At 41.3% G+C, this 27,933-nt stretch overlaps 1 long non-coding RNA gene across 1 annotated transcript in view; it reads left to right on the top strand.

Moving 5' to 3' along the window:
* The window catches only part of LOC144247121 (uncharacterized), a 218,174-nt gene that overhangs the window by 19,534 nt on the left and 170,707 nt on the right, over positions 1-27,933 (top strand). Inside the window, exons 2-7 of the long non-coding RNA XR_014952393.1 lie at positions 4,618-4,678; positions 5,458-14,780; positions 15,697-15,840; positions 24,211-24,334; positions 25,073-25,189; positions 27,378-27,635. This is a non-coding gene — a long non-coding RNA (uncharacterized LOC144247121). The remainder of the gene's footprint in view (positions 1-4,617; positions 4,679-5,457; positions 14,781-15,696; positions 15,841-24,210; positions 24,335-25,072; positions 25,190-27,377; positions 27,636-27,933) is intronic.

A 27,933-nucleotide genomic window follows, 5' to 3' on the forward strand; every position in this document is an offset into this window, starting at 1 on the left:
AAATGCAGTCTTGCTTATTTACAGAGAATTAACCGGTTTTGTTCCTTAAAAATGTTGGTGAAAAATGAGGTGCAAATGAGAAGTGGATAAAAACTTTAGCTGGGAGATGCCAACTTTTCTAACAGCACCTTCACCCAGCCCTACAAAATGCTCAGTTAGTCTGAATCTCTTTTGTCGTCTCCAGCTTTTTCCTCTAACACACATTTCTATGTACAGCACCATCCAGCAAAGTTTTTCCTCGTTTCTGAGTTAAATTACCATAGCAGATTTCCATGTGCTTTTGGAAGGTGACAGAGACAGCAGCTCTGTTTTCAAGGCAGGTTTCGTGAGACATCTTTGCTATTTATTGCACCTATTCCCAGTGGAAGATTGCAATTACTATCCCACTTCCAGCAACTCTTTACCTGAATCCTGGCAGCTCTTAATTATGTGTTAAAAAGAAGTTTCATGCAGAGGAATTTCTCAGAGCAGATTACCTGTGAGATGCATTCCAGCCATTTGTCTTGTGCTTCTCTTTGGTTATTTTTGCTTCAGGAGCTGGGAGACTCTGCCTGACTTTTAATACCAGAATTTGCACTGGGAAGGAATTCCTGCTGCTGCTTTCCCAATGTTTCTCTCTCTCTTTTTTTTTCCTTTTTCTTCCCCATTTTCTGTTAGTCAGATTTGATTCTGTGTTTCTTTAAGTGAACCTCTTGCAGTCTACTGCTGAGTGTACTGCTCAGGAAAGCACAAAGAAATAAGTAACAGCCTTTCAAATTTCTGATCAAGTTTAATGTTAAACCTTATTATTCAGCTACATAACTTTATTACACTTCAGTTATAAATGTTTTATTTTCTGTTTAAGTATTCATTAGCAGAAATGTATTAATGCCTATACTCAGAGAAATGCACCACAATGGCAGTCGTGTTGGAGTTGATTTCCAAATTAATTTCAAGCCTGCAGAAGCTGGCATTTAAAAAACACCCTAATCCAAGTCATACTAAATCCAAGATTTTAAATGATGCCCAGCTTCCAAACCATGTTAATGAGTAAAACTAACAGAGCCAGGACAGATGCACAGATTCCTGGTCCAGAGTAGGTGTGGGGTGCTGGCAGCTCTGACATTGAATGCAGGAGAAATCTGTTGCCACACAAAAGCAAGGAAATTCCAGTGTTCTCAAAACATCTAGTTGTGCTATTGTGAAAAGATTTTAATGCATGATCCACTTTATGAGATTTCTGTTTCTGTGGGGAAGTTGGGCTTTATTGCATTGATATTCTCAGAGAAACTGTTTTCCCTAAAAACTTCCAGGAAGTTCTCAAGGTTTTACCACAATTAAATTGCATTTATGATGGGTTTTTATTTCCTGCCTCATCATAGAGGTTATTCAATTATGGATGGTCACTCTGTGTTTTAACAAGTCTTTCAGAATTTATATTTCAGCATGAAAGTTAAGATGGCTTGAACTAAACCTCATTTATTAAAGGTAATCTTAACAGCACAAGGTATGTTAAATTGTAAAATGTAGAGTTCCAGGAAAGAGATGGTCACTGGGGACTGTGGTAGTAACTTGATTTTGTTGATTGACTGCCATTGATGGCTTCACCATCCCTAATCAATGTGCTGCAGGAAACAGCCACGTGTGTGACTGCAGCCTACCTTTGTTTTCTTTTGCTGCTGTTAAACCATCAATAGAATTGTCAATAAAGGAGATGGCCACTTGTTGGAAAGCTCCCCTCTGTGGTGTAGATAGTTGAGAATGTTCCTGAAAAAAGCCATTGTTGCCCCAGCAGCATTGGAAGTGGAGACTCAGAAAGCCACAGCAGCATTTGTGCCCTGCAGTTCTTCCCCAGCAGGGCCAGGCTTTGCAGGGACAAGGTCACCCTGCTGCCCTCAGTGGAAGGGGAGTGCCCAGCTGCTTGGGGATGAGAATTACAGGGCTTTTTTTCCTGCCTAATTAGCAATATTGCTCTTCATTTCGCACATCCCTCTGCATGCGTTGGGAAGAAGTCTTCAGGGAGCTCATTATGTTCCCTGCCTTGTAGTTGAGGCTTGCAAAGCTGTACCTTGGGGGGGTGGGAGGTGCATTCCCTTGAAGGAATCCCTTTTGCAGGCTGGAACACTGCTGGAAACTTGTAGGAACTCTGTAGGATGTCTCCTGTGGGGCGTGCTTTATCCTGCCCTGCGTGCTCCTGCAGAGAAGCTGTCCAGATGAATCTTCCTGACATATTTTCACTGTGAGATAATGGCTGAGGACAGAATTTTGGCTCGGATGTCGTCTGTTAATGAGTCTCTAACCAATGAACGGGTTTGGGGAGAAAAAGGAGACAATGAAACCTTGCTTGTCACCTCCTCGGCATGATTTTTCAGAGCCCAGCGTGGTTCCATTTTCTATCAGTGCAGTTTAGTGTGAGGGTTTTTTATTTTTTCTCCCCTCTGTGGTGGAATGTGGGTGAGCCACGACAGAATCCCATCGCCAGCACTCTGCTGTGCTAACACACTCCAAGAAAAACAAGGAGTTTCCAAAGGAAGGATGTAGGGCAGGAGCTTAGGAAAGCCCTTTGAGGACAACAACATGAACATTTGTTGTGAGAATGGCTGTGACTCCAAACTCCTTCTCTTGGAGCTTTCTTCTTCTGAAGGCTGGATCCCTCAATCAGAGAGGACGGCCCAAGGTACCTCATGGAATTGTTTTGTGTAAGCAAGATAAACAGTTTAAACTGGAGGAAGCATTGTGCCATTATTGCCTGGCCACCGTGGAGCCATGCCAGAAGCTGCTCCTTGAAAATTCTGTTAATCTTTGCTCAGTGGGGATGGCACTGTGGGAAGTCCCAGTTGCTCAAGTTGATCAGCACTTTAAAGAGAATTATTAGTCAGAGGCTTATAAAAAGATGTAATACTTTCCCCCGTGGATGAACTGCACCTTTCTTATTCTCACTGCCACCAGATAAATGACTTTGGATTTGTATAACATCTGTGGGCAAGCACCATAATCCTCTGGAAAAAGCCTAATTGAAGCGATCACAGACATAAAATGCTGTTATCACCATAACTTTTGCTGGAATACAACTACACATACCCCAGAATAAGCCAGAATTAAAAGGGCAGTTTCCTTTAGCAGAACCTAGTTTGCAAAATAATAGTTTTTAACTGTTACCATTGAAATATTGACTTTTTTTTTCTTTTTTTTTTTTTGGGAGTGTCAATGGCATCAGCATCTCTGATAACTGTCTGGTAGGAAGCCAGATGGTTGATAAGGAAAATGCAAGTAGCAGGAGACAATTGGTATATGCTGTCCTTTGGACTACCTGCATACCCTGAGACTGAAAAATTCACTGATCTGGTAACACCCAGTATTGCTCCTGCAAGATGGTTATTGTGTTTTAGCAGAGAAAAATGAAAATTTATTCACGTAAGGAAAAATAATTGCCACAAACCTGTTTTGTTTGCTCACAAATCATTTGATTTGGGGCTGATCGGCCCTGGTGTTTCTGGTTTTATTAGCATGAAATGCTTCTGTGGGGTGTAGAATATTTTGGGAAGCTGGTGAGAAATACACTGTCACACGATGCCTGAATTATTATGCAGATAAAATTTACCAACTTCCCTCCTCCAGTTTATCCTATTCGGGAAGATACATGAGAAATAAATGGCTGGTTTTAGGGGAAGTAAGTGCTGCTTCATCTGGAATAAGCATCCTGTCATTTCAAGATTTACAGCAGTAGCCGTTCTCCACTCCTCCTGCTCAGCCTTTTTCACTCTGCTTCTCTGCTTTAATTGCATTTTTGAGCCTTTCTCATTTGCCTATTAGCTTGGTTTTTTGTTTGTTTTGTTGTTGTTTTTTTTTCCCAGATAATCTGGAAGGTGAAGAATGACCAGGCAGTACTCAAATGCCATTTTTTTTGCTTTAATAGCTGATTAAAGAGGAGCTGGCCCCTCTCTGGTGCTCACGCTCAAATGCTCTCTCTGGGGTGTTTGAAATTGAGTCATAATTGCTGGTGCCAAAAGCTGTCAGTGCAACGGGATAGGAAGCAGTCAGCTCTTGCTAGTGTTATATAAAGTTGTCATTTTGGAAGAATGAGCAATGATAAAGAACTGTTGCAGTGCTTTTGCCCGCTCTCACAGTCAACCATGCTGCTCCTGTTGCTTGTTGGTCTCTTCTCTAATAAATTAATTTTCTCATGTAAGGAAGGAATTCAAAACAAAGCCAAAATTTAGGGGAGATAAGCCTGCATGTTTAGAAATATTTTCACTAACCATGCTTGTTCCTGCATGCAGTATAATAATGTATAAAAAGATATAAGGTTTTTGTGTAAAACATGAAATTGAATGTATTTTTTTTATCACGGCAGGCATATTACCAGCATCTAGCTGTACATTTAAAAGAAAATCCTATAAAACATTCTTAGCTCTGTATGTAAGACATATTTACAACACAAAATGCTGACTTCCCTAACCACGTGTGATTTAGTGAGTAATTATAATGAGTAATATTAATATTTATAGTGAAATCTTAGCAGAGAATGCTCTCACTGGCTCCTGCAGTATTGATGTTTTCAGGTGGACAACAGCCTGCTACTCTGAGAACCCATTCCTCAACTCTTTCTTTTCTCATTAACATTCAAATTGCTTGCAGGATGATTATTAATGAAAATGGACATTGCACAATCCAACTCTGCAGCCACCTTTGCTTTTCGGTAAGCAGCGATTTCCTCTTGGCTCGCTGTAACCTACAAGGTAATGAAATTTTTTGGGAATTCTGCATTTTGTAGGTGCAGCTCAGCCCCCCGAGCCCCTGTGGCACCATGAGCTCCTGCATTCCTTTGAGTCAATATTCCAGTTTTTTTCTGCTTCACTGAGGGGATGGAGCTTTTCTGGAGCTGTTCTGCAGCACACCTGCCTGCTCCCTCACTGTTCTGTGAATGATGCTTTCAGAATTTCACAGTGGACAACCTGTGCCCATTAAACAGCCATAACTTCCCTGGGTTGCTCTTATGCCTCCCAGTGCTGGCACCTTGCTGTTGTTATCTGACTGCAGCTATCAGCTCCACAGACATTAGGGTAAGAAAATATGTTCAGCTGCCACACCAGCAGAAATTCACCTGACTGCAGGCTCTGTAAATCTGCCTTATAAATGCCTCTTGCCTTTATAAAACACTGAGCAAACAAAAAATGGGCAAATCCTTCTGCAAGGCAAGAATTGCTAAAGCAGAGAGGAGGGAGGCTGGGAGAGAAAATGTTGGGTGCATTTGTTTACAGATGCTGAGACTTTGTAAATTAAATAGGAACACAAAGGCAAGTGTGTTCTTAGAGTATGGAAATTATTCATTATCTGCACATCATGGTAAAGCAGTTTTATCAAGCAAGCTGCACCAAAGGGCCTGACTGTCAGCTGTGGGCTGTTCTTCCTGTGTCTGTCAAGTAGCAAAAATAATATTTAAGTGATCTTTTTTGTGGATTTTTTTTTTTTTCCCAGATAAGCAAAATGATGGAGACTGGCCACCACAAATTGGCTCTTTCTTTCAACTTTGTGAGTATCCAGGTTATGTTTGATAATTTGAAATTCAGATTCGGTGTCTGGGCAAATCATGAGTTTGGAAACAGAAGGGAATGGTTTCTGTGTATCATTAACCCCATTCCAAATATCCTTAGTTACAATCAGATCAGACATAAGAAATTAATTGTCCTTGGCATGGGAGCTGTGACATCCCCAGTTTTGGAGAAAAAGCAATGAAAATATGGAAAATTTAATGGCCTTGCTCTGTAGTACCTGAGAGGAGATGGATGTTGGGATAACAGTAATATCTTACCTCACTTTTACCTATAGATTGTCTGGATGCTGTGTGATTTCCTAACGAGAGGACCTTGCTGTTCTCAGTACTTTGAATTCCAGAGAAACATTTCCCAAGACTTTTCTAAGGCAAAGGTTTTCCTTTATTTGTCCTGAGCTTCTGCTGTTTCCTTCAGCAGCCTGTGGCTCATTTAATCCAAGAAAATTCACTACAGCCCTAAACCTACCCCTGCAAACTCATGTTTTTATAATTCTAACTCTATTTCTTCCATTTGCTTTGCTGGTGCCCCAGTCCCCCTTTCCCCTCAGCAGCCTGAGGGGGGAAGATAAATCCAGGGATAAACTCTGAGCTCCTCCCTGGGGTTTCCCATCTCCAGCCATCAGCTCAGTCTCACCCTGCACGGTGCTGATTTGCCATGGAAATCTTCCTTTCTGCACAAATTACAGAATACTCCATTGCCAGGGTGCCCTTGAGCTTCTGAAAAAAGGAAAAAGCATCACATCCTGTTCAAATGGGACAGGGGTAAAGGTCTCTAAGCAAAGGCTCCACACTTTTCTGGTCTATCAGCACAAGAAACACACATCTGGGTATTTTTCAGTTGTTTCATCTGTCATATTTCAGATTTAACTTGATGTATTTGTATTTGACTTCATTTTTCATGTTTAGCTTGATTTAAAGATTGTGGAGGAAAAATATCTTTGAAGGCCTATCTGGTTTTTTGGTTGTTTTTCCAAGTTGGCTTCTGTTCTTGATTAATCTTCTGAGCAACAATATTCTGTTTTTCACAGTGTACACACTCTACACATGATTTAAAATCCCAAATCTGAGATGTTAATATTCAAAGCCAGACTTGCATTACTGTGTTTATGACATGGAGATATTTTTCAATATGTTTGTACCAGTATCTGATTTTTAAATTACCCCTATTTTTGCGGGAGAAAAAATATATATAAAATAAAGAATTGGGTTTTTGTTCTTCTATATTTAGCAATAATGATTATGAGCTTATTTATATTCATAGATACTATATGAAGTTATTATTATTGCTTTATGAAAAAGCAAGTATGCCTTTTATTTCGTAAGAGGATACAGAGTGAACTTTATTTAATGCTCTCTTCCTAAGGGGTAAGGATAACCAGGAGGGGAGAAAGTTTTCAGAACAGGGACTCTGGTGCTGTCACTTGTGTAATTTTAACCTCTGAAGGTCCAATAATGTTGTTTTTGCAGAATTACAACCACATGTTTGGTTCCCATCTCTCCCATGACATTCCAGGGCTGACATTTTCAGTTTTGGGGAAAAGGAACATTTTGCCCTTTATCCTGTGAGAATATTTGTTGATGCATCTCCTAAAGCAGACTTGCTTGAGGGTAACCTGAAATCACTCATCTGTCTTCTTGCTCTGGTCTGAATGGGTGTTTCTCACCAGCTTATTTACCTACAAATAAATATTTGGTGGTGCTGGGCTCTCCCTGTATTCAAAGGAGAGCAGCAGGAAAGACACAAAAAGAAGGGAGAACTTTCTTTCTGTTAAGAAAATAATCTCTGAAGCTGAATGCCATTTGTGGGCTTGTGAAAATCAAGGTGCGATTCGACTTCCACAAAACAACATTTCAGAAACAGAACTCAAGGAGGGAAGTGATGAGGTCAGTTGATGGCACAGACAGTTCTGTATTTAAATCTGAGTGTTGCAGTCTCTGTTTGAGGGTGCTGCCTGGTTTCTCTGTGGCAGATAATGCAGTAGCTGGAGCTCATCTGAGCTTGGATTCTTGGTTGGATCCAGCTCTCAGCTCTTCAGATGTTGAGTGACTCAATGGCATTTCTGGGGTTTGATTGCTCTGCTCTCAAGAGGCTTCTCTGCAAAGCTGGCAGCAGCAGAGCACTGTTCACAAGGAATGGAAAATCTAACTCTATTTCTTTAAATTTTTCGCTTGACTTATTAATGTTTTCCTCTCACTCACGTAACTCTTTTTTTTGTAAGAAGTTGGACAAAATTCTAAGTTAAGATTTTTTTTCTCTTTTGTAACTGTTTCTTTTTGGCTTGCATGGAAATAATTTTCTGAATAATGCCACAAGGCAGAGCACTTGTACAAATTAGCCTGAGAGAGATGTGTTGAAATCACTGTGAGACTCTTGCATTATTTACATCGTGACACTCTGTCAGTGTACTAATGCTCAAAACTGTTTATATTCCCGGATTTAACAAATATGTAAATCAGGTGCGCATTTCCCTAGGAATGCAAATGTCTCTAATGAGGAAAGACAAACTTCAGAACAAACAAACAAAGTGGAGAACAAGTTAAATAGCTTGTGTGGAAGTGGGGATAGAAAGGAAGTGGACTGGAGATGCTGGGATGTAATAATCCTCGCAGTCCTGGCATTGTTTCATCAGCCCATCTTGAAGCTCTGACAGATCAATTGTTTCTTAGCAGGGAGAGAGCTGGGGGGGATGGCAGCCAGGCAGAGTTTTCCCATAAGAAGGCATGAAAATATCTGGTTTTGCTCCTTGTGGCAACCCAGGGAGCTGAGAGGATTGAGTTCCACTGGCTGCATTCGTTAACTCGGGCACAAAACCACTCCAAAGGGCCCCAGCTCTCTGAAACTCTTGTTTGTGCTGCAATAATTAAAATAGCTGTTTGATTTCAGTGTAGAGGCACAGAATGGGAATAGCATCGTGGTGAATTGGGTTTAAGTGTTATGGAAGGATTTGAATGTCCTTCAGAGAAGCATTCAGTTCAGATTTCATGTCAGAACGTGGCCCTGCTTTAGTAAGGATGACTGATATCTTTGAATCACCATGCTCCGGACTGAGTTTATGCATGGTGGGAATGGTTTTTATTGTGCTATGTTTGTGCTATGCTTGTTATTATGCACTGCTCACTGAAAACTTTATCTTCCATTACAAGCTGAATTCCTTTCTGAAGAGCAATTAAACAAAATTTGCTTACTAAAATAAGGCATCATTTATTTCAAGCTAACTTCTATTTTGAATTTTGATGGCTTCCTGCTAAATATGCAAGCTTTCTTTTCTGTGAAATTAGCCTAGTATCTAAAATCTGAGTTCCTTGGTATTTTGTTTTTCATCGTGTACCTTCACCCCCAAAGTTCTGGTAAGAATTATATTTCCCAATTATCAGCCATCTTTAAGAAGATCATTATGGTAAAATTAGTCTGACTTCTCCAAGATCTAAGAATTATGGATAGTGCATGAGTAATAAATGGGGTAAAATGTTTTAATTAACATTCTTCAGTGTTCCTTTGGCTGCATATTGTATGTAACTATTGCCTTCTCTGTCTAATTCCAGACTTTTAACTAAAAATGTTCTGTGTGTCTCTTACAGTCAGAATATCAGGTGGGTTCTGTGCTGTGGCAGCACCATATTCCTGATGCTCCTGTCTCGTTTGTCATTCCAGAGCTGGACCTGGACTTGCTTTAGCACACCCTCCTTTCTTTGTGCTGCCAGAGCTGCTGGGGAGGGGCCATCAGAAGCAGAGCAAAACCATCCTGAGAAATGCTGTCTTGAACTTTGTGTGCTGCTGACTCTGCCATGCAGCTGTGGGGGAGGTTCTCTGAGCACAATTATTGCCTGATCAAAGCTGAGCCAAATCCCCACGTGCCAGTGTCTGTGGAATGTCCAGCTGTGACGTCCAGGGGTGACAATTCCTCGGCTTGGGGACACAAGGGGATGCCTCAGGCTTGGCTTTTCTATTTTTCAGGTTCTGTGCTGCTTTAGTGTGTTGGTCTAGGTTTCACATTATGGGATGCTGAGCTCTGCACAGAGCAGAGACAAAACAATTCCTGCTCCAGCTGGGCACCAAGGGCAAATGATCCAAATCTCAGCCCAGGAGCACAAACAGCGTGGGCTGGAGAGAGAAAAACAAGCAGGGTGGGACTGATGGGCTGGAGCTGGAATGGGACAATGAACTCCAAGGTGCCAATGGAGCAGAACTGATCCCAGGGAGAGCCCCGGGAGTGCTCGTGCATTTTGGGACCATTTTGGGTCATTTGGGTGCAGCCCTGGCTGGGCTCTGGTGCTGCCCAAGGTGGATCCATGAGGAGATCCTTTAATAAATCCCTAATTTATTCTGTAGCGCTGTCTGGTCTCTGCTCTAGGTCACCCTGCTCATGACATCAGAGCAGGCTGTGTTGGTAGCACCGACCTCTCTCCACCCCATTTCACCATGAAGGTGCAGCAAAGCTCTGCAGCAGCAGCAGCCAGCACAGAATTTATTTTCATTTCTTTCTCAGCACTCCCATCCAGCAGCTTCCTGCTCTGCTGTGCACTGACACGTGTGGGAGGTGCTGGTTTTGGGCTGGCTGAGCCCTGAACCTCCTCCCTGGAGCAGCGAGGAGTCCATAATGACTGAGAGCTGCCGGGCAGGGAAAACCTGAAACTCACAGAAGCCTCACTAGAAACCAGCATCTTACTAAATTGGTACCTCTAATACCTCTAATTAATGCCTTGGCTGGGTCTCCAAGAGAGCAGGAGTTCAGTGACTTTCTTAAGAATTATTCTGCACTATGTAGAAACTTTTAAGCAGCGTACAGTTGCTGTCAGCTAAAATGCTGCTCAGAAATCTGAACTGGCAGGTGCCCTTAAGTCTTGTTGGTTTGGATTAATGTTTTAAGTACTACCAGAAATTATATTTACATTGCATAAATAGAACCTTAAAATGTAGCTGCGGCACCGAATATTGTTTAAGGACTCAGAGCCTCCAGCTGAGTATTTATTTTTTACCCTAATTTTGTAGAAAAATGTGAGGAAAAAAAAAAGATATGTGACAAATTAGCAGATAAGTGCACTAATAGTTTATGGTAGTAAATTTGTCTCGGGAGCAGAGTTTATTCAGACTTTCCTTGGGATTTGCAACTTTACAAAAAAGAACTTTCATGTCAGGAATTGTTTTTTAATTGATATATTAGGAACATCCTTCATCATTTCTGTTCTCTTCTTATATTCAAACTGCTCATTGTGAATATAAAATATATCAAAGTAACTAAAATGGAACATTTGTAATGGAGAATTCAGGAAAGAAAACAATGACAACTTTATTGAATAGCCTACCGTTACATCATTTTTGAAAAAAGCTTTGATGCGATATGTTTGTTAATCTGAATTTGAAATATTAAGTTTTTTCACCAAGATTTTTTTATCAGTTGGTTGGAATCCTTTGTGCCAGAAGTCAGCATGAATTGTCAGAGTAAGACATGGATTTTAAAACTATGGGAGTCAAGAAGAGATGAGCATCTTCTTTGTTCCTGTTTGGAATTATTTCAGTATATTTTCTCTACCTAGAAATATCTATTTGATTTTAAATTATTTCATCCTCTTCTTTTAACTTTTTCCCTTTTTTTAGGCTTTGTGGGCAAAAATAGTTCTGTAGTTCTCTGTTCTTTTCAAGGACAGTGGAAATGAGTTTTTTTTTTTCATTTCTGAGTTTATGGTGCTCTCTTTTTAGAACTAATCCTTGCAACATGAGTCTGACTGGCTTTTCAGATTTAAAAGTTTTCTGAGAGAGTGGAGGAGACAAGAAAAGCTGTGTGAGAACATAGATTGCATGTTAGTTTGATTTCCTCATGAAAAAACAATGATCTCTTTTTCTAACCACTTTCTTCCAGAATGATCTGAAGAGGTGTTTAGCAGCAGTAAATGTGAAGTCTCTGTGCATTTGAGTTTTGCAGCTTTGAAAAGCTTTCACATGAAGAGGCAGCCTGGAGAGAGAATGGACAACAATTAAACCAGAGAACGGGGAGGCTGAAGGGAGCTCTTCTGCTTTGAATTTGATGGCTGCTAGCTTGTTTCTGCAGCTGCTGGAGTTTTTGGGATGCTCTGTTGGTCTGTGTGTGTTTGTGCTTCTCCCTGTACTGAGGATGGTTTCTGTGCTCCCTGCCAGCCTGAGCTGCATCACCTTCCTCTCACTTCTGGAACTTAAAGGATTTCTGAAAATCCTTCATTCTCTGAGATCAAAAGCTGCTGTAAACCTGGGTAAATCGGCTGCACTGGAGCTGTCTGAGGTGATATTGGTTGACAATCCACCTCCCAAATCTCTTTCTTGCCTAAAGTGCCTGAGCAGTGACTAAAGCAATGCCACAGATTTGAACAGTACTCTTATTTCTCACCCAGATCTTAGCCCTGCTGCTTTACCCTTGATTTAGTTCTCCTCTGACCAATTCTTTTTAAGAAGCAGTGGCTGTTTTTTGATCCTGCCGATCCCAAATGGTTTCAAATTCACTTTTTTTTTATAGGAGTCTACTCTCCATGTTTAAATAGAAGTCAGCATGAAGAAGGAGGCAATGCTTCAACAGGGGTTGAGCTGAATATATTTCCTTCTGAGCTCAATTAGCTCGTGCTCTTCAATTTGACTGGGAGCTATGATTACAATAACTGCAGAAAAACCAAATCCCAAAGTTTTGTGTCACCCTGAAACATAGTTATTTTTCAGAAAACGTGGCTTTAGGTCAGTACTTTGGTTTAAAAAATGAATTGTGGACCTTCCCAATATTGAGATGTTCCCAATTTGGAAGGTCCCTGTCTTATTTTAAAAGGTCTCTTGGGCTGCTGTCTGCTGTTCTACAGGTAGATGAGGAACTCCTCCAAATGGTTTCTTTTCAAACATGGCCTCTAAAGGCTGGATTATATCTACCCCCAAATTCCTGTGCTGGTTTAGCTGAGGTGGAGCCCTGGGCTGTGCTGCTGTGCCTTGAAACATAAATTTTAAGGAATTTAGAGATTTTAGAGGAGCTAAATTTCAGATAAGCCTTACTAGAGTTAATTAAAATAAATGAGTAGACCTTGATGAAGTTAAGAGTTGGTAGTTAACTAATAATTGATTGCTTGTCAGCACAATGTTTAGTTAGCTGGGTTTATAATGAAGAATACGCAAACTGACAAAGAGCTTTTAGGAACATAAGACAATTATATAATAATTATGTTGGTTCTGAAACCAACTGGAGACAAGGAATGGGACTTCTACCAAGAGTTCATTTGTCATATTTGCATTGAAAAGGTAGAAAGGTCGGAATGAGGAAGACTTCATTGACTTCCTCATTTTGGGACCCCCACCATGGAAGGGACACCGACCCATTCCAAGGGACAAACCACGCTTGCTGAATGGCTTTGGGAGTGATTGGCATAGGAACTGAGGAATGGGCTGTACCAAAATGATGAATATGGATTTGTATTTTGGGTATTCAACACTTGGATGGATAAAAGGGCTCTGTAATCACCGGGAAGCTGCAGTGTGGATTTGGGAGCGATCCCATACACAATAAACACACACTTTCTAACTTTAAACTGTTAGAGAGTTTCTCTCCCTCACAGTTGGATATCGGTACTAGATCAATATCCATATTTTTTTAATAAATTAGCCTGGCTGCCAGTGCTGCCCCTGGGCACAAAGCTCTGCCCACAGCCAGAGCCTGATTGCTCACTCTGTCCTGGAGAAAGCTCAGGGAGAGACAAGCTTTCATTTGGGGAGCAGACAGAGAATCCTGTGGGTTCATCTCAGCTGCTCCTGTAAGAGCAAAATAATCTGAGAATCAAAGAGGAATCCTCCAGGCATCCTCCTGCTCACCCAGTTGGTGCCTATCAGCCAGTTTGTGAGCAGGGGAATAATGCATGAAGAGTGTCTCCTCTGTCAAAAAATATTTATTACACGCTCACTCCAGCTTGTTTCCTTGCTTTATTTCATTTTGTTAATGAAAGAAAAGGCTGACATGTTCCTCTGTGGCTGCTGTCTTCAGGAATATTCAGGGTAGTCCCACTGATTTAAGATTTTCATATTAATACCAAAAGTAATCAGCTTGCAATTGCCAAAATGAACCCACCCTTTCTGTTTTGGCTATAAAAATGCAGAATAAACAACTTCTGTCTTAAGCATGTGATGGGTTAATTGCTCATTAAGTAATCATTATCTTGTAAATACAACTTTGAGCTCAGGGAAAATGAAAAATAAAACACCATGCTGTTATTTTTCTTTATTATTGGAAGACATTCCATGGAGTCAATGCATGCAGAGGATGTTGGACAAGTGTTTAAAGAGCTTAAGCTGCTGTTTGGGAAGGATTTTCAGAGAAAACTGGAGAAGCTGTTACACAGTGTGCTACTTCATATATTAGAAGGTTATAAAAACTTACAGAACAGGTAACAAGATCAAAAAAACAAATACTTTTATGCCTGCTGAACCATGGGGGGTTTGCCTAAATAAGAGAGACATAAGCTTTTCATTTTTAATACAAGTAGAATTTCTTTCAGCTACCACTTTGTGTGACATAACTACTGCAGATCATAGAAAATAAGGCTGAAAGAAGTTTTCAGCTTTTTTTTTTCCAGTTTATTGCTCACCTATAAGAAAATATGAACTAAACTATTTGTGATCAATATTTACTCTGTTTTCTAAATATCCTTTTTTAGCTCCATCGCCCCATGTTTCTTTGCCCCCTTTTTTTTACTTTTAAATTGAACTCTAAACCAGTTCACTGTACCAAGTTACAAACATGTGATGATTTGGACATGAAAAGGGAAATTCATGAGAACCATAAGGAACTTTGCAAGGTAAGTCATGTATACAGTAAGAGTTTGCCTTTTAAACTCTGTTTTTGAGGGTGTTTGGGGAAAAGAAGAAATGACTGCTAGAAATATCTGATTTTTTTATGCTTAATGATCTTTTACTATGAACAAATAAAGATTTCTAGCTGTGTGTGGCATCTGTGTTTGAAAAGGATCAGACACTGAGAAAGTTTTATACAATGAGTCTTCTTTGATTCTAGAAGGAAATAGGAATTGTGGACAAGCTCATTATGATTTTAGTATCTCTCCCCATTTCCACATCCCCTCCCCAGTCAAATCCATTTGGAAAACTGGTGAAATTTGTGGCACTTGATAATGCTGAAGAATTGTCTTAAGAAAATCATGTCTGAGCCCACCATCTGGGGCCTGTGTGAGGAGCCATGGGTGAATCAGAAATTCTGCCAAAGCCACAGGAAATCCATGGAGATGTGAGCAGAAGGTGAGGGCAGTTCAGTAGGAATGGGATTTAGAAATGTTGGCTTAAAGCCAATGTCCTGTTCAACTGAAATGGGCTCTGGGAGTGCCTGAAAAATGTCCCTAATGTGGGGAAAAAAACAACAGAGCAATTCTGCTTGAAATGCTGCTGTCTGAAGGCAAAGCTCTGCCAGCCTTGGCATTAAAATGGGGCATTTCCTATTTGCTGGGGTTTCTGTGATTGTGAGCAATTTCCCTGTGGTGACTTGTGCCCATTAGCACTGGGGGAGTGAAATCCAGTGCAGTGAGCACTGGGAATGCCCTGGAGCCCCAGGTCCCTGCCAGTTTGGCACAGCATTAGAGAATGTCGTGGTGGGTGAGTTTTTATGTCACAAGGAGTTGCAGAGTTAAGCAGGATAACATCACTGTGTCAGGGTAGAGGGAAAAAAATGCATAATAGCTGTTATTAGGCACTGGAAGCTCAAAATAAATCTGTTTCCAGCACACCATTGTGAATGAGAAAGGAGAGAGAGAATTATCCCTTGCTGGTGGCTGTTAGCATAGCAGGGTAAGCTGCTTTCCTCCCCCTTTCTGTTTCCCAGGAGTTCTCCAGAAAAGAAACTCTTACACAGAGATTGTTAGCTTGGCAGGGAAAGTCAGGTGTCCAATCTTTGTTAAGTTTGTTCTTACTCAAGATTCTGAACACTGTAATTATGGTAAATAAACTGGTGCTTATGGCAGGTTTGCATAGTATTTGCTCTTGATAACAATGTTGGTTTTGTCCAGTGTTTTGGAACCTCCAGAAAACTGGAGAGGAAAGGGCCCCCAAGTTACTTATACACTTCTGTTGGTCTATTTGTAATTTTTAATTGACAGCTCTACATTTCAGTATTTAGCTACTGCACTGTTGTTTTTGATCCATTGCCCTCTCTCGTTTCCAGAAACTGGATGAATGAACTTGAAATAACCTTTAAGTGGTCACCCTGGAAAGAACAGAGAGTTCCATGTGAAAAGGCATTGAAGTCAGTTCATGTGATGCACACTTTGGGGTTCCCACTTCCCACAGGAACACATCAGAAGACAAGGTACTTTATTAACTTAACCAAGCATGAATTTGTCCTACAATTTTGCCATTCGATCCAATGGGACATGAATATTTTGTTTCCTAATCAGCACAATTAGCCCGGAGCTCAGGTTGCAGTGTGTCACTGCAGTGACAGCTCCCCCTGAATGACAGCTCCTCTCTGTAGTGAGAAATGGCAGCATTTGTAAACCAGGGTTGTTTAAAGAAAAGACTCGATTCTGGAGTGACTATTTCACAGTTAATCATTGCTGCATTCTACAATGCACCTTCAACATACCTATTTTAAACTGATCTGGCTGGTCTGCTGAAAGGGACCTGAATGGTGTGTAGCAGAATATTCTACTGCAGCACCTACTAGCAGAATATTGTTGATGGCAATTAGAGGATTCTCAGACACACTGTGAAATGTGATCCAGTAAAAAAGTCACTAGTGATGGGTGTCAGAGTTTGTCACGCTCACCTTGGTGGCAAAACTCTTGCCATGCTTTTTCTTGTCACTTGTGCAGTTACTGTCACCAGCCTCTTCCTAATGGAAGCCTTATTTTTTTATGTAGCAGAAGCCACCACTTGTGTCTCTGAATGTGTGTTTGCATGCACATATATATATTATATATTGTCATTTATATAATAATTATGTATAATCATTATTCCATTTATCCTTAAGCCAATGGCATCTAGCTTAACAAAAAAGGAGGAATGAGTATTTTACACTCATGAGCACAGGAAAGGAGTCTTGGACTGAAGGCTGACTTGGAAGCTCTCAGCTAATTTTCATGCTCATCAGCATAGCCAGAAATCTGAATTTAAATCACGACTTTTGGAACCTCAGTTTGTATCTGCAATACATGGACTGTATTTAGTTTCAGATCTTTGGACAAGGGATCAACTCATTAATGTTTGGATGGCAGCAAGCACAGGCCTCTATTTGTACCTGCAGACCAGGGAAATTAGTGCAAAATACATCTCTAATTCTAAGAATAATGTCACCCCTCCTCCCAAAATGAGAAAAAAACCTGGTGACGCCATAAGGGCTTCTGAACACTTTCCGAATGTTCAGGAAATCTGCAAATTGTCAGAAAGTTTTAAGGCATATTATGGCAGAAATCTTGACATAAGTGTGCTGCAGACATCAAAAAGACTAATGCTCGTGTCATGCTGATTTCATTTTCCTTTTGTTGTATAAATACACACACAGTACTTTAAAAATATTGGAGGTGATCTGAAGTGGTTCATAAAACCTTGCTGGTTTGCAAATCACCGGGATATTTTAACTGCATTGCCTGGTTCTGAGTTAGTGTCTGAGGCATCTTGCATTCTGTTATTCCTGGGATTGCATCTGCAAGTTGTGGATGTGCAATATTGATCCAGAAACTTGGCATTTCAGCCTGGAGGAAAAGAGCAGCTTCTGTGTAGGATCTGTGGTGTGAAATTCTGCTCGTGGTAACTTCAACAGCTTCTCCTTTGTTTAAAAAAAGTGCTGCTGGTTTTGTCTTCCCACTGCACTTCAGTGGAAGAAGCTTTTTTTTTTTTTTAGGCTCTTCACTGTCAGCTTTCCTCTGGAGATTTTTCTCTAACAAATCATGATGTATCTTTTTGGTAAAACCCAGAGACTTTGAAAGGAGCACTGCTTCCTAGTGCATACTTCTATACATTTTATTCACTATATATAGACATTCATGGTTGGTAAATATTTGGTGTGTTGGCAGTTGAAGAAGGTTTCTCTGGAAAGGATGACTGAAACCAGCGATGATTCTGGATTTCAAGTAATTAAATGATGTTCAAATAATTTCACAAATGTTAAATAATCTTAATGGAAAAAAAGCCCCTCTAATGTTCAGCATTTAATAACCAAGAAAATGTGTTTTCAGCAGTTTAAATGCATTTAAAATATTTCAGTATTTTACACTGTTAATGCCTAAATTGCTTAGGCTAATAAGAGGACATTTGACTTGTATTTCTGTGCCTGTAAGATTTCCCCCAGCCATTTGGCATGGGACAGCTGAGTGTACCTAATTATCATCTCAAGATCCAGTCACTGATTTTTTTCCCCCACCCCCATGCTATATTTACCTTTCATGTGATGGGTTATAAAAACCTCTTATTCTGAGGGCTCAGTAATCCATGTTTTAGCAGGGTGGGTTCAAAATGTTCTGCAGTCACAGAGAGTCTTGCCTGGGTGTTTTACAGAAAGAAAAGCCAAGTTTATGTAACAGAAACAGAACATGAAACGTGTGGCAGGAGGGATTTGTGCTCATCCTGCTCCCAACTTCTGCCACCTGAACCTTGGTTTATGTTGTTTTGTTGCTTTTTGTGCTCACTAATTAACATTTCTCCCCTGTCCCAGGATAGCTGAGTGCAGTGAGCCCAGCAATCATTAGGACCACTTGAAAGCTTTTCTTAGAATTGCTGCCATGATGAGACCAGGTGACAAAACATGCAATGAAATGCTGTATCTTGAGAAAAAGGTAAAGTTGGTGTCATGTAACACTCCTGTGATGATAGATTAGCCAATGTAATTGCAGGAAATAAATGTCATCACCTGTATGAAGATAAATAGCTTTTCCTGCACTAGCATGCTTTTGCACATAAAATGTGTCATTTTACCAGTTGTCCCCATTTTTTTTGCCAAATAAATTTTATAATGGCCATAAAAGGAAAGTGTGATGTGTCTACTTAAGTGTTAGAGTGTTAACAGAGGGCACTTCTGTGCTTCTATATAATTGAAATCAATGACATTGTTACCTGAAAAGTTGTTTTGTAGCACAGTTACTTGACAGAAATGTTTATTTCCATTCCCTGACACATCTAAAAGTCAAAGTGTGTGGAATCAGATGCACATGCATCATTAGCATGTGGGTGGCTGGAATTTTGTCATAAATGTCTGCAATGGGGCTATGATGTGTTCTCCTGGCAGACTGGGACGTGAGGCTGTCACCTGCAAGGGTGGCAGTGAGACACTGGAAATGTCAGTTCATTCTGTCCTGGCAACAGCACTGCCAGGACACAAGGAGAAAAGCATCCACATCATCTCCTTGGTATAAAGGAAAGGTCAGATAGGATTATCAAAAACATTTAAAAACATTAGAGCTGTTTCTAGGGTTTTTAGTATGGATGGGAAAGTATTTGCTCTCCTGCACATGAACAGGGGATAAAGTGAAGATCTACATTGCAATGAAAATTGCTCAAAATTCTGGGATAAAATGATTTAACTACCAGGCAACTACTTGGTATCATATTTGCTAGGTGATTTGTGGTCCAAACCCAGTTGTCTGAAATTTCTACCACAGGAGAAGTGAATGCCTTCTTTCATCTGACACTCTGATATCCCAGACTTAATGAAACCAACCTTTTTACCCCTTCACAAAACAAACCAATATGTATTCAGATGAAGAACTAAATTACTTTCATATTTGCTAAGTACCAACTATCCTGAACAGGTTTGGACACCTCCTTACTCTTGTTGAGTGGTTCTCATTTTGCTTTTTGTAGCCAACAGTAATTTAGTAGGTAATAGTTGGTGGCATGTAAAAATGGATTTTCTTCTGTAGGTCTCTAAGTGTAACTTTTCCCCTGTGAAACACCAGGAAAAACGTAATTTCTTATATAATAAGAAATAATTTAGTGTCTTAGGCAATCTGTCTGAATGTCTGGGTGTGGGCCACGCTGTTTGGTAATCGTGGGAGTGGGTCCAGCACAAGGGCAGTTTGTTCCTCCATGAGATTATTCCCAGTTTGTGCCATGAAATGCAGGGATTGTGGTGCTGCACAGCCTGTCCTGGGCTGCTGTGTCACTGCCACTCTCTGCGGGTGTGCTGTTAAGGCCTCGTTGCAGATGTTTGCTTCAGATTATTTCAATCCTCACAACCGGCAAACCCCCAAAGGAGCTACAGGAAACTTCTCAAATGAGTTCAATCAGCTTCTGTAGAACTCTCGAGGGGCTGGGTGGCACTTTGTGGGCAGGCAGGCTTGTGGCAGCTCTCCCTGCCTGCAGAGCAGTGATTGTCCTGTACAAACACACCAGGACACCCTCAGCAGGGCCTGATAATCAGTGATAAGGAGCAGAGAACACACTCGCTTTTTAAGCTGCATATGCTTTTTAATTTCCCCCGCAAGGAGATCCACGTGAATGTACTTTCACACAGCTGTTGGGTAACAGCCCAAACGGTGTTTGAATATTTCTGTTCCTGTAGCTGAAGGGGTCATTGCTGAGGTACTGGGACCCAGTTAGCACTGCAGTTAATGATGCAGAGCTCTGCCTTGGCTGGGCAGAGATGCTCCAATTCCTGCAGGAATGCAATTCCACTGCCTGTCTGCTGATAGTCAGGAGAAGATTGCCACCCTTTGGCCAGGAAGCAGAGGCACACGGGGAGAGAAAAACACATTGTGCAAGTTGGGGATGCGGCAGCAAAACTATTTAAGAGTATATTCATCTGTAATGTAACTGCTCAGCAACGGGAGCCCAGTTGGGTGGAGGTTGTAGGCATCATTTGCTTTGATTTAGTGTATTTCTTAGCACGGTGATGTGTTTGGAGAGAATATATTATGCTACGTACTAATTATGTTTTCCTGAGAACTGAATTGCAAATGCATTGTGAAGATAGGATGAAGGCTACCATGGTTACCATTGTGCACCCAGGAACTTATTTTATACAGTGCCAATTAATCTGAGGTAATGCTTGAGAGGGAAGAACATTGAATAAGAAATGCTAATGTCTCAGCTGAAAGATGGAAATTAGATAGAAAAACACAGCTTTTATTGAAAATTATATGTCAGGGTCAGCATTTATAAATGAATCCACCTGTATGACTAAAACCAGCAGTTCTGTCTTACATTAAAAAACCTGTATGTCCCTAGGCCTAATTGACACCCAGGCCACTGCTGCTTTATCAAAGATACTCTCTCAACAGGAGGTTTTTTTTTCCCTTCTCGTGATTTTAACAGCATATTCTTGCAGTCAGGAGTGTAAGTGGGGATTATTGCAATGTCAGAAAGAGAGTGCATTTGCATGATGCAAAGACATGCAAACCTTCTGCAGGTTTCTGAAGGACAAATTTGCACCTGTGGCCAGAGGTGGGGACTGAGGTGGCCCAGCCCTGACTGCCCCTCTCCTGGCAGCTCTGCCTGGCTCTGGGAGTGATGCTGCTGTGGCCCTTTGTCGCTATAGGACACAAAAAGCACAGCACGAGGCAAAAAGAAGGATGTTTATTATTCTGACTCCAATTTTTATACTTTTCCAAAGGTGACAGTCGAGACATTGGACAAACCACCAGTACATCAATTTCCTTCACCCCCACGAAGGAATGCAAAATAATATGTTGTTTATAGAAAATGTGTGGGAAAGTTTTCAAACAGAAGGTAAACTCAGAAGGCTTTAGAAAATCTTAACAATCAGGGTGACAGCCCTTGGGTCACCTGTGTCCCTGTGCACGGGCAGGTTTGGGTGGGGAGGGGCTGGTCAGAATTAGAATATATTAGAATTAGAACTAGTAATGAATACAAAAGGCTACTGCAGCAGGGAAGCTGCTGGAAGGTTCCCCCGTGGCTGACAGAGCCGTGGGGCTGCTGTGGGGACAGCTCAGCCCAGCAGGGACAGTGGCAGCACATCTGGGCTGATGTGGGGCACAGTTTGTGCCCGGGAGCAGCTGCGGGGTGAGAAGACAGGAGACACAGCCCTGCAGAGCCCAGCGTGGGGCAGGAGCTGCTCCAGGCTCCGGGGCAGAGGTTTCCCTGCAGAGGAGCCCAGCTGGGACCCACCTGCAGCCCCTGGAGGAGCCCAGCTGAGCGGGACATTCCTGAAAAAAGCCGTGTCCCCGTGGGAACACCACGGGCAGCAGGTTTGCTGGCAGCATCAGTGGCCCTGCAGGGTACCCACAGAGCAGCAGCCTGTCCCTGAAGGACTGAATCCCATGGGAAAGCATTCCCAAACTGCTGGAGCAGTTTGGGAACAGCTGCAGCCCATGGAAAAGGCTCAGTGTTGGAGCAGTTCTGATAATTGAATTTATTTTTACCGTGTTATAAAATGTATATGAGCCTGAACAGTTGCTCTTTAGAAGAAATCCTTCCATTCCCTTTGATTCAGCACAGTGCAGGACCAGTTGGACTGGAGTGAACTTGGCTGATGTTCCCCTGGGACAGATGAGGGAATCCTGGTCGTGAGCATTCTGCTGCCTGAGTGGCATCCCATTCTGGCAAATTTTGGCAAAAGAGTAATGGTAATTACTCTCCCACAAATGTCCCAGCAGTGAAAAGCTGCTCAAGGCAGCAGCTTTGATACTGAAGTGATGGAATGTTTAACTTACTGGAAATTTACCTACTCAAATGCATTGGTGCTTTGTCCAAGGGTTATTCATTAAACGCAGTCCCTTGACTTATGTGATTTGTAAGTATGTTATTATCATCTTTCATTAAAAACTGATTTTTTGTGCATCATAAAGCATGAGAATGAAAATATAAGTAAAGCTTTTTGAATAAAATCCCTTGTTAAAAGAGAATATTTATTCTAAGGAAATATTTATAAGCCAATATAAATATTTAAAGCCAATATTCCAAATATTTTGGAAAATGATTAGCTGCTGGTTCACATCCCATGTCTTCAACTTTGTGCTGAACTAAAACAGAGCTGCACAGATGTGTGACAAAGAATGGAGGGCATGTCTGCATCTCTGCTGAAGCAAGTTCACATTTAATAATCAAATTCTTGGCAGGAATATTTCTGCAACCTGTGTCAGTGGAGCATGTACAAGCTTAGAAAGGAAGTTTATATAATTATCTCATTATCTAATTTCAATAATAGAATAATTGAGTTGCCTAAATGCCTATCAGTGGCAAAGCAATGGAGGTGGTAGATCTGTGGGTGTGAAGAAAACCTCAGCTTGTCAGTCTGGGATCTGCCTGATCTCTGACCTCCTCTCCTTCCTGCCTGGAATGTTTGCTTTCTATTCATTCTTGTTCGAATGCTTCCATGGGTGATCCCATTTTCTGACGCTGCACCCCCTTTGCAGTGTCCCTCTCTCCCTGACTGTGAGGCCAGCAGTGCACCTGCCCAGGTGAGCAAACACCTGCCTGTGGCAGCACATTTCTCTCCCTCTCAGGATTTTTCATAGAGGTGCACAGAGAGAAAGGAAAGAGAAAACAATTTCTATTTCTGCTCCTTGTTTTTCCCATGTGGAATGTGTTTGGAGAATTGTTTACCTGGGGTGATGCTTGGTTGGATTCTGGTGAGGATTGTTTGAGCCTGGTGGCCAATCCAACCCACCTGGGGCTGGACTCTCAGAGAGGGGCACCAGTTGTGGTAGAGTTAAAGTAGTATGTAGTTTTAATATTCTCCTTTTATATAGAATATTAACATAGTTAATGTAGCATACTTATAATAAGTAGCATAGTTATAATAAAGAAATCATTCCGCCTTCTGAATTGAGTCAGACATCAGCATTTCTTCCCATTGGGTTCACCTGCATTTACAATACCTGCCTGCCTTTGGCAGGAGTGTTTTTGGGCTGTGGATCCCTCGGGAGAGGTGGGTGAGGCACTCGGAGAGCATCTGCCTCTCTGGATGGATGGATGGACACACAGATGGAGCAGCTCGGAGTGACTGAGCAGCACTGGGGTTATTCAGCAAGCTGCCACAAATTTGTTATCTTGGGAAGCCTGCAGTGGGGCTGAGCCATTCCAGCTGAAAACCTGCAATGAAACCGTGCAAGGGAAATACAAAAACCTGCCATATTAATTAATATTAATTAATAAAATTAATAATATTATTAATATAATATATTAATTTTAGGCGATTAGCTCTTAAATTAAAATCATGAGATAAGTAGTTATAGGCAGTGTTTATACAGAAGAAGTAGGATATGGTATGAAAGCACCTTGCTTCATTTGCAATCCAAATGAAAACATGCAGAGTGGTTTTTTGCAATTTAGGATACTCCTAGAAATTGGGACTCATCCTATGACCAAAAATCTTTACAACAGGACCAAAAAAATAATAGTATGTTTGACAATAGCTGTCACAGGATAGTGCCTGCTAAACTATATTCAAATGGATAAAATTTACTGATTATTGATTGTTGAATAGTATGTGGAATTATTCTTTTGAAGGAGGCTAGCCATTGCTTCCAATGGCATTGGCTTATCCCTCCTACCTCTTCTGCTTTCCCAGTTTATGAGTTCCCTGATTTTTGGCAACTTTTTGTTTTATAATTAGGCTGTATAATTTAGTATCATAAATAGCTGAGACTGGCAAGCAGAGTGTAACTGATAATGTACCCAGCAGCTTCTTTTATGTTCTAAAGTAATTGTAAACAAGAATAAAACTGATTATTTCAGCAAACAGTCACAAAGATTGGTTTTAATTTTAGGTTTTTGTCCACAGCCAATAGAAAGAGGATGGTTTGTATTGATGAATCTCTGCTGAGGATGGAAGGAGCCAAGAACCCCCATAAGTGCACTTCCAAAGGATTCCCATGGATCTTCGTTTAGCGTGACTGTGGATAAAGGTGGGTTTGTGTCACCCTGTCATGGTTTGACACTGGCACAATGCCAGGGCCCCCATGAAAAAGCAACCCCTGACTGGATTGACCTCTTCCTTCTGAGAAAATTCTTTTTCTGTGCCAAACCACGACACACCTGCAAATTCATCCCCTCACTGCTGAGCACTTTGTTTATCCATTCTCCGGGGGAGATGCACTTTGGTGTCGTGTTTGATTGTCCAGAGGTTTTATGAGGTCTCTCCAGGCTTGGCTGCCTTTGGAATGATTTTAAGTAGTTCTGTCCTGGAGGCAGGAGCAGCAAGGCTCTGCTGCCCTCGCTGAGCGTGTGTAACCCAGCCAGCCAGGCTGCAGTGAGCCGAGCTCCTCCGAGTGCAGCTGCAGCCCCAGAGAGCAGGGCTTTACTCGTGTCCTCCCTGCACAGAAATGGCATTTCTTCTCCACAGCATTTTCTCCTGAGAGGACCAGTTATTGGCCATGTCACGAGCACTCTGCCCCTCCTCAGTGACTGATTTCTCCAGGCATACACGGATCCCTTTTGCTACCCAGTGATCCAAATTCCACTCACTGATCGAGCAGTGTGTGCTGCCTGTGAGGACAGAAATTCTTCCTGAGTATGAGTCAAAGTTCATCTGGTTTTGTTTCTGGTCCAGTTCAAGAACACACATGCTTGTAGGGATAGAAGGTTTCAGTAGCCTTTTGTATTCATTACTAGTTCTAATTCTAATATATTCTAATTCTGTCCAGGCCCCTGCCGCTGGTACAGACTTGCAGAGCAGGTCAGGATAACCAGAATAATCAGCAACAGATAATCAGAATGGCAAAATTCCCCTTCTTCTATTACCTGCTGCTGCTGTTTTGAGGGTAAGTAGCAGACAATATATATAAAAAAATAGACAATATTATATTAGCCTATTGCAATACAGTTTCTTCAGGCTTGAGCATGAGCAGGAAAAGAAATCATTAAAAAATAATCAAAAAGAATGGGGAGGTAATCAACTAATGGACTTAGTCCAGCCTGGACTAAGTTTAAGTGTAGGGTACCTTTTTTTTGTTGTTTTGAGGGTGATTAAAGCAACAAAATTTGAGACAGACAGCAAAAAGACCGAGAAAGTGATGTTAAAATTTGATGGCAAGCATATGGGTACCTCCCCACATCCCTGACAACCCTGGATGACATTGCATTTGTTTCACTCCTGGAATTAAATCTGTGTTTTCTCATCCGAGTTAGGTTTTGGTATTTCTGCTCTTGGTTGCTTTCTGGAGGAGCCATTTAGGAGATGAACTGAGTAAGAATGCAGTACCATAGTTAGATGCTGTCGTGGTGAGCAAACCTGGCTTGGGCCAGGTGTCACTTCAGTGTCACCAGAGACTCACCACTGCCTGGGACTGCCACAGCTTCTGCAGGCTTGAGCATGAGCAGGAAAAGAAATAATTCAAAAATAATCAAAAAGAATGGGGAGGCAACCCACCAATGAACTTAGTCCAGCCTGGTCTAAGTTTTTAGCCTTCCTGGTTAAATATTCTAAGGCAACAGTTGTGGTGCTTTACACAATGCATTGAACAGCTCCAACACACTGCGCTCCTTGCATTCATAAATTTAGTGTTTGTATTCCTGAAGCAGCTGTTTTCTTCTCTTGCTCTACTTTAGCTCTTCTTCAGAATACAAATTCCAGCTCATTTCCATTTTTTCCAGACCTAACACTTTAAAGTTTTATTCTGCTGTTTGCTTTTTAACCCTTTAGGCCAAAAATTGAGTGGTTTGAGGACCACTCTTTTATTTTTCAAATAAAGTATTCCTTTGCTGTTAAATATTTCCCAGTATTGATCATCCTTTTGGAAGGATCTTCTGGGACAGTAGCTGAGACAGAAGAGCTTGTTCCTCTTCTTGAATTTTACTTGATTGCTTTCATGCAGAACTAATTGCCATGTTTTCACAGGTGAGTCCTCATCCTGGATGCACTTCAGTTTTTACACATCAAAGAATAAGACAGACTTTGGAGATGGGACTTTTTTTTTTAAGATGGGAATTAATAGGGGCTGTGCTTTGTCCTTCAGAAAACTTCAGACCGAAAGTGTTATGGATTTGGCAGTAGAAAATTCTGGCAATAATGGCAGATACTGCTAACAGCCCTTTCCCTTCCCCCCTTTGCTACAGGCTGAAGTCCTCTACAGTAAAGTCTTCTTGCCTTTAAAATCTGAAAAATATTGTGCCTGTATTACTCAAACAATTCTTCAAAAAAAACCACCTTAAAGTTATAGATACAGTTCTAAATATCTCTCTTTATTTATGCAAAATGTATATATGTGCTCACTAAAATAACTTAAAAAATCAGCTAAAATTATTGTTCCTTGTTACACATTACAGCACCATGGATAGAAAAGCTTCCAGAAGTACCTGGGGAAAGAGCTGGTCCAGATTGGTAGATTGGGAGTCTGATACAAAATGTGGGAGAGCCTGTCCAGCTTTTATTCCTGCCATGTTCTCACTTAATCCCTATTCTCTCCCAGAAGGCCAATCTGGAAGTGGGGAGAGACAACTGCAAAGCCATTTGCAGCTGGCTGGCAGGCTGGAGGGAAACATCCTGAATATCTAAAGTTGAGATGAAAAAAAAAATTCTAAAATAACTTCTACTACACTACTGAGCTCATAGGACACTTCACAAACAGACCAGGATAAAAATATTCAATGTTAGCTTAGACTGCTCAAAAAATTTTTGTTTCTTTGTCTTGCTGTCACATTTCAGAAGTGCAGTAATGTTTTCAGGTTGCATGAGGAAGATGTCCTGCATGGATGGAACATATAAATTTAAATTCAGACACTTCCTACATAATAAAACCACAAACAAGTGTGGGGACATGAAGAGTGTTAAAATACATCAGCAGTAATATTATAGATGATTATATTTGGCACCTGGTGTAGAACATACCTGTGAAGCAGGAATTACCATCTAAATGACTAAAACTCCCACAGAGGTGATGGAATGTATTTATTAGGTGGCTGACAAGCTGATAACAAAGACTGATATAACTGTGATTCTGGGTTTGTCAGGTTGAAATACCACTTCTCTACAAACTGTGCACGGGAACAGAAGGCTGAGCTGTTGCACTGGGTGCACCTGGAGCAATCTCCTTGTCTTTCTCTGGACCCCTGAGCATCCTCATTTGTGTTCTTCCCATTGATCCCCCTGCCCCAGCTGGGGGAAGGTGAGCCAGGAGCTGGGGGGAGTTTGCTCATCAGCCAAGGCTGACCCACCACAGTTCTGGAAAATTCCACGTCAAAACTGCAGCCCAAACTAGTCTCTGAAAGGTAAATGCCTGAACATGAGACCTTCCCTTCTAGAAAAGGTGGATTCTTGGGTTGTGTGGGTTTTTTTTGTTTCATTGGTTAGTTGTTTGATTTTTTGCAAAGAACAGGTATAAATGCCATGTCCTGGAATGAATTTGTGCTGGGAACTGCTTCTTTAGCTGTTAGACAGTGAGGAAGCAGTGTTAGCTCAGAGGGAAATGAGTCAGACAAAATTAATTAATTCAGAATAAGCAGCATCTCTTAGTGGAGGTCTGTGTGACACGGCGGTGTCCAGCAGTGAAGGGCTGCACTGGCAGGA

The sequence above is a fragment of the Lonchura striata genome, chromosome 4A (genome assembly GCF_050655825.1).
Source record: "Lonchura striata isolate lonStrDom1 chromosome 4A, ASM5065582v1, whole genome shotgun sequence".
Lineage (NCBI taxonomy): Eukaryota > Metazoa > Chordata > Aves > Passeriformes > Estrildidae > Lonchura > Lonchura striata.